Source organism: Nomascus leucogenys, chromosome 17, assembly GCF_006542625.1.
Source record: "Nomascus leucogenys isolate Asia chromosome 17, Asia_NLE_v1, whole genome shotgun sequence".
Classification (NCBI taxonomy): domain Eukaryota; kingdom Metazoa; phylum Chordata; class Mammalia; order Primates; family Hylobatidae; genus Nomascus; species Nomascus leucogenys.
The window spans coordinates 65,515,067-65,522,371 of NC_044397.1; positions in this window are offsets into that span (position 1 = coordinate 65,515,067).

The following is a 7,305-nucleotide window of genomic DNA, read 5'->3' on the forward strand; positions in this document are numbered from 1 at the left end:
TTACTCACAAAACATATGCTGAATTAAAACAATAGCAAATATTTGTTGAGTGTTTACTGTATGTTGTATCCATACTTAATGTGGATAAAGTATTTAATGGATAAAACATGAATATAGTGCTTTATGGATACACACTTTATGTGGATTAATTTATTTAAGTCTCACTACAACCCCCAAAAGTAGGTGCCATTTTTGTCCTCATTTTACATGTAAAGAAACTGAGGCATGAGGATATTGAGTAACTTGCCCACGGTCATGAAGCAAACGAATGGTGAATTGGGAGTCCAGCCCATGCAGTCTGATCTGGAAGTTTGTCCTCTTAACCTCAAGGCTAGTGGTTCTCAAAGTGTGGCTCCTAGACCAACGTCATCATCATCCCCTGGAAATTTGATAGAACCGCAAGTTCTTAGGCCCCTTTAGAGACCTGAATCAGAAACTTGGGATGGAGCTGGATGCTGTGGTGTACACAGTGCAGTCCCAGCTACTTGGGAGGCTGAGGCAGGAGGATAGCTTGAGGCCAGAAGTTTGAGGCTGCAGCGCACTGTGGTTGCACTTGTGAATAGCCACTGTACTCTAACCTAGGCAACATAGCCAGACCTTGTCTCAATAAAAGAAAAACAAAAAAGAAAATCAAAATGTGGATCAGAGGATTCCAGGTGATTTTGCCATAGGCAAAAGTTTGACAACCGCTGACTTAGATTATGCCACCACTAAGTGTTAAAGTATTTAAGTAAAAGTAACTGGTTCTAGACTTATCCTAGAGATTAAGAATAAACAGTGTGGTAGACATAACTACACTGTCATTTATGTGACATCCCTGGTGACTGTCAGGGATTCTCTGTTCATCATAACTCTGTTTGATTGGGATAATGACCCCTCTCTGGGGAGGAGGATAGAAAGGTGTGGGTGGTTCTGAAGAGAAGCAAAGGCACCCATCCAGGTGTCCATACTAGAAGTTGGCAGCAGGGAATAAATCCACCGTGGCTCTAAAACAGAGAACAAAGCAAACATGAAAGCAAAGAAATTCCCTGGGCAGGAGGCTTGTTTTCTTCAGCAGTTTGACTTCCAGGGAAAGAATGGAGGGGATTCCCCAGCAAGAGCAGGGCGTCCCGTTCCAAGTGTGTGGCTTGGGCTTGCAGCAGTTGAGCTCAGCTGGAACAATGTCTCCCAGCATCCCCTTCCCTGCATAGTTCCAGGCTGGCATGGCCCACAAGAGACATCTTGGGTGGAATTTGGAAGACAGAGGTGGAACAGCAGCTGTATCCCTTCTGTGCTCAGCCGACTGGTGCAGGCTCCAGCTACCATCCCAGCACATGCTCGTGTTGTTGCTTTTCTGTTGGCTCACCTTGTTGGTGGCCGCCTGTGGCTCACAGCTCCTCCACATTCTGCTGGAGCCTCTTTCAGCTTCTCTGACTCTTGGGCCAGATATATGTTTGGTTCCATAGTGGAAGGCTCTAGCTTTCCCTATAGGACACCTACTTCCTTGAAATTGGAAGCTTTCTAAAAGACCTATGTGGGCTCCAATCTCTGGCTCCAGCTTTGGGCTCATGGGTCCCAGTTTATCCTTGCTTTCCTCCACTTCATATCCATCCTCATCCTTATCCCCAGAGGACCTGCCCTGCAGACTTCAGGCCCCAGAACCAGCCATCTACAGACTGTTCAATGTTGACAAAAAGAGTCAAGTTCTGTAAAATATTTGAAGAGATTTATTCTGGCCCAAATGAGGGTGGCCATGGCCCATGACACAGCCCTCAGGAGACCCTGAGAACATGTGCCCAAAGTGGTTGGGGCACAGCTTAGTTTTATACATTTTAGGGAGACATAAGACATCAAATACATGTTAAGATGTACATTGGTTTGGTCTGGAAAGGTGGGACAACTGGAAGGAGGAGGGCGGGGGTGGTCCAGGTTATAGGTAGATTTAAACATTTTCTGAATGGCAGTTGGTTGAAAGAGTTATTAAGTTATTATCTAAAGACCTGGAATAAATAGAAAGTAATGTCTAGGTTATGACGATAAGGGGTTGCGGAGACCAGAGTTTTATCATGCAGATGAAAGCTCCAGGTAGCAGCCTTCAGGGATAATAGACTGAAAGTGTTTCTTTTTTTGTTTTCTTTTTGAGATAGGGTCTCACTCTGTCACCTAAGCTGGAGTGTAGTGGTGTGATCTTGGCTCACTGCAACCTCTGCCTCCCGGGCTCAAGTGATCCTTCTGCCTCAGCCTCCAGAGTAGCTGGTATTACAGGTGTGCACCACCATGCCTGGCTAATTTTTGTATTTTTAGTAGAGACAGGGTTTCGCCATGTTGACCAGGCTGGTCTTGAACTCCTGACCTCAAGGGATCCACCCACCTCGGCCTCCCAAAGTGCTGGGATTACAGGCATGAGCCACTGCGCCCAGCCTGTAAGTTTTTCTCATCAGCCTTAAGGTCTGTGTTGATGTTAATGCTTGTCAGCTTTTGCTGAAATCCAAAAGAGAGGAGAGTATAATGAGGTATGTCCAACCCTCCCTTCCTGTCATGGCCTGAACCAGTTTTTCAGGTTAACTTTGGAATGTCCTGGCAGAGAGGATGGGTCCATTCAGATGGTTTGTGGACCTTAGCATTTTATTTATTATGATTATTAATAACCTCATAAATTTTTTTGTTGAGATGAGGTTTTGCCATGTTGCCCAAGCTGGTCTTGAACTCCTGGGTTCAAGAAATCCAGCTGCCTCAGCTTTCCAAAGTGCTGGGATGAAGGCTGAGGCAGGTGGATCACTTGAGGTCAGGAGTTTGAGCCTCGCCAACAAGGTGAAACCCTGTCTCTACTAAAAATACAAAACTTAGCTGGACGTGGTGGCACATGGTTGTAATTCCAGCTACTTGTGTGGCTGAGGCAGGAGAATTGCTTGAACCCGGGAGGTGGAGGTTGCAGTGAGCTGAGATCATGCCACTGCACTCCAGCCTAGGTGACAGGGCGAGACTCCATCTCAAAAACAACAACAACAGCAACAAAAAACCAAAGTACTGAGATTAGAGGTGTGAGCCACTGTGCCCATCCCAGAATTGTTTTTAGTTTGCATTAACCAGCTTCCAAAATTGTTTAGGTCCTCTCATATCTCCCTAGTATACATCACTCTGAGTGGGTTTTTCTGGATGGACCCTTGGCTGATACACTGGCACAGAAAGAGGACACCCCATCTGGAGCAGACAAGGCACAAGCCAAGAGGGATCAGGGAACCAGACCTGAGGGAGGAAAAAAAATGTCAGAGACTCAAGGTATCCTGGCCAGGTAACCCCAGGGGACTATTAGGGTGACCCAGTTTTCAGGAGAAGAAAGATCCACCAAAATGCAGTAATCTTAACTCTTTGTGCCATTCTCAACACTCAGCCACAGAGTGATGATTTCCAGATTTGGTGGAGAGATGATGGAACAGGCTTGTCTGATCTGAGACCCAGCTCCAACCCTTACCAGCTGGGCAACCTTGGGCTAGTTGCTTAACCTCTCTTTGCCTCAGTTTATTCACATGCAAAATGGAGATAATAATAGCACTTACATCACAGGTTGTTGAGAAGTTTACAGGAGTTAATATTTGTAAAGCATCCAGAATAAGCCTTGGGACATAGCAAGTACTATTTACATTTCTTCTATTTATTTGGAGGTATTCACATTTACAGATGACTCAAGTTTCACCTATGAAACTTGGAGAGTACCTCTCCCTTACTTTCCCCCCAGGATTTGCCCCAGGAGTTCCCCTTTTGCCTTCCCTGCAAACATTCTCTTCATCTCCTCTCTCTCTCCTACCCAAAGCCCTGTAACCACCCAGCAGGTTCACCTTGCCCGCTGCCTAGACAGAGCCAATTTATTAAGACAGGAGAATTGCAATGGAGAAAGAGTAATTCATGCAGAGCAGGCTATGCGGGAGACCAGAGTTTTATTATTACTCAAATTAGTCTCCCTGAGCATTTGGAGAATTTTTAAAGATAATTTGGGGGGTGGAGTCTCAGGAAGTGTGGGGTGCTGATTGGCCAGTTTGGAGGCGGAATCATAGGGGGTCCTAATGAGGTTTTCTTGCTGTCTTCTGTTCCTGGGTGGGATCACAGAACTGGTTGAGCCAGATTACCCTTCTGGGTAGTGTCGGCTGATCCATCCAGTGCAAGGTCTGCAAAATGTCTCAAGCACTGATCTTAGGTTTTACAATAGTGATGTTATCCCCAGAAGCAATGTGGGGAGGCTCAGACTCTTGCAGCCAGAGGCTGCATGACCTCTAAACCATAATTTCTAATCTTGTAGCTAATTTATTAGTTCTACAAAGATAGACTGGTCCCCAGGCAAGAAGTGGGTCTTTTTGGGGAAGGGGCTATTATCAGTTTTGTTTCAGAGTCAAACTGTAAGCTAAATTCTTTCCCAAGGTTAGTTCAGCCTATGCCCAGGAGTGAACAAGCACAGCTTAAAGGTTAGAAGCTGGATGGAGTCAGTTAGTTTGATCTCTTTCACTGTCGTAATTTCCTCTGTTATAATTTTTGCAAAGACCGTCTCAGCCCTGCCATCAGCCCTTATGGAAGGAGTCTTTTGAGCAGCATGCCAGCCCTCTCCTGGATCTTCTCTGCCCTGACCTCACCTTACAGAAACGTTATCAGCATCTGAAATCCAAGGTGCAAATGATCCTGTGAGGTTTCAGTGGTCATGGCAGTGGACGTGGCCGAGGCAGTGATTGGAACCTTTTCTTGCCCTTATCTCTCTTGTTTTTTTTTTTTTTTTTTTTTTTTTTTTTGACAGTCTTGCTCTGTCACCCAGGCTGAAGTGCAGTGGCGCAATCTCGGCTCACTGCAACCTCTGCCTTCCAGATTTATGCGATTCTCAGCCTCCTGAGTAGCTGGGATTACAGGAGTGCGCCACCATGCCTGGCAATTTTTTTATTTGTAGTAGAGATGGGGTTTCACCGTGTTGGCCTGGCTGGTCTCAAATTCCTGACCTCAGGTGATCCACTTGCCTCGACCTCCCAAAGTGCTGGGATTACAGGCGTGGGCCACCGTGTCTGGCCAGGATGAGCATTTTAAAGCAAGCGCCAGACGTCATGAAATTTCACCCACAAACACTTCAGTATGCATATTTCGCTGATAAAAACCTTTTATTTCTTTCTACTTGTTTTTTTTCCTTCTTTTAAAAAAATGTATTTGTTATTTTTTAGATCAACATCTCACCATGTTGCCCAGGCTGGTCTCAAACTCCTGGGCTCAAGCAATCCTCCCCCTTCAGCCTCCCAAACTGCTGGAATTACAGGCATGAGCCACTGCACCCGGCCAAACCTTTTTAAAATATGATCATTATGCCGTTATTGCATAACAATGTAATAACACTGCACATTGCACCAACAAATATAATTAGTAACATCTAAAACAATAATAGAAGGTTTATAATAAATTAATAACACTCACTACCCAAACCATATTCAAATTTCATTGATTATCTCAAAAATGGCTTTTTATAGGATCCGAATAAAACCTACACGTTGATTTAGTTCTCATGGCTGTTAAGTCTTCAAGCAAATCTTTAATCTCCATAAACCTCAGTTTCTTCATCTGTAAAATGAGAATAATTAATACCCATCTCATGGAGTGCGTTGGTTTCCTTGGGCTGCCTTAACAAGTTCCACAAATTCAGCGACTTAAAACAACAGAAATTTATTCTTTGGCAGTCTTGGAGGCCAGAAATCCAAAATCAAGGCATCAGCAGGGCCATAGTCTTCGAAGGCTTTAGGGAAGAACCTTCCTCACCTTTTCCAGCTTCTGGTGGCTGCTGGCCACCCTTGGCGTTTCTTGGCTTGTACATGCATCACTCAAGTTCTCGCCTATTATAAGGACAGTCACCTTAGAGCACACCCTAATCCAGTGTGTCCTCATCTTAACGTAATTACATCCGCAGAAACCTTATTTCCAAATAAGGCTACATTCATAGGCACTAAGGGTTAGGACTTGAACAGATTTTTTAGGGGTCACAGTTGAACCTATCACACATGATATTTGTATGGGGAAAACACAATACAGCTGTGGCAAGTAAGAATCACTTAATGAAGATGGTGGCAATGTTCAGTATTACTACTATAACAACAGATGACCACAGCTCCACTCCAATTAGAACAGTTGAGGAATATGACGTGACAAAAACAAACGGAGGCCAGGCAACTGTAGGAAACAGAAAGTTGTACAGAGAACGGCATTTTCCAACATTAATTAGAGGCCTGTGAGGAAAGGGAATTTGCCTGGGAGTCATAAGTTTATTTCCCTCTCTCTCTCTCTATTCTTAGAGATAGGATCTCTCTATGTTGTCCAGGCTGGAGTGCAATGCCTATTCACAGTCACGATCCCACTACTCAACAGCATAGGAGTTTTGACCTGTTCAGTTTCTGCCTGGACTGGTTCACCCATCCTTAGGCAACCTGGTGGTCCCCCACTCCCAGGAGGTCACCATATTGATGCTAAAATTAGTACGGACGACCGACTGGCATCATGTACTATAGTCCAGGACTTCTTGGGCTCAAGTGATCTTCCCACCTCAGGAGTAGCTGGGACTACAGGCATGCACTGCTGTGCCCTACAGGAGTCAAAAGTTTAAGTGCTGCAACTTCGTCATCTGGAAGCTGTTTAACCAGAAAGACTACATCCCAGAGCTATTTATTTATTTATTTATTTATTTATTTATTTATATCTTTTCTGTTCTCTTAGATGACTGGATCAGATAATCCCTGTATTCCTTTCCAGCTCTACTTTTCTGTGATTTGTTCATTACCCCAATTTCGTCAGAAGAAACTCAGAATTTTGAAATATTAGAGGCTTTTGCAAATAGAAAGTTGAATTGGAAGAGTAATCAAGATATCTTTGTAGGCCAGGTATGATGGCTCACACCTGTAACTTTTGGGAGGCTGAGGCAGGCAGATCACTTGAGGTCAGGAGTTCGAGAGCAGCCTGATCAACATGGAGAAACCCCATCACTACTAAAAATACAAAATTAGCCAAGCTTGGTGGCACACGCCTGTAATTCCAGGTACTCGGGAGGCTTAGGCAGGAGAATCACTTGAACCCAGGAGGTGGAGGTTTCGGTGAGCCAAGATTGCGCCATTGCACTCCAGCCTGGATAACAAGAGCAAAACTCCGTCTCAAAAAAAAAAAAGAAAAAAGAAAAAGAAAAAGATATCTTTGTAGATTTTTACTAAATTAAGAAGCAGTAAGCAATGAGTTTAAAAAAAAGAAAAATATCTTTTACATTCTAAACTGCATTTCTGAGTCAAAGCTGTAGAACAGTATGGGGGAAATGTAGAAGTCTCC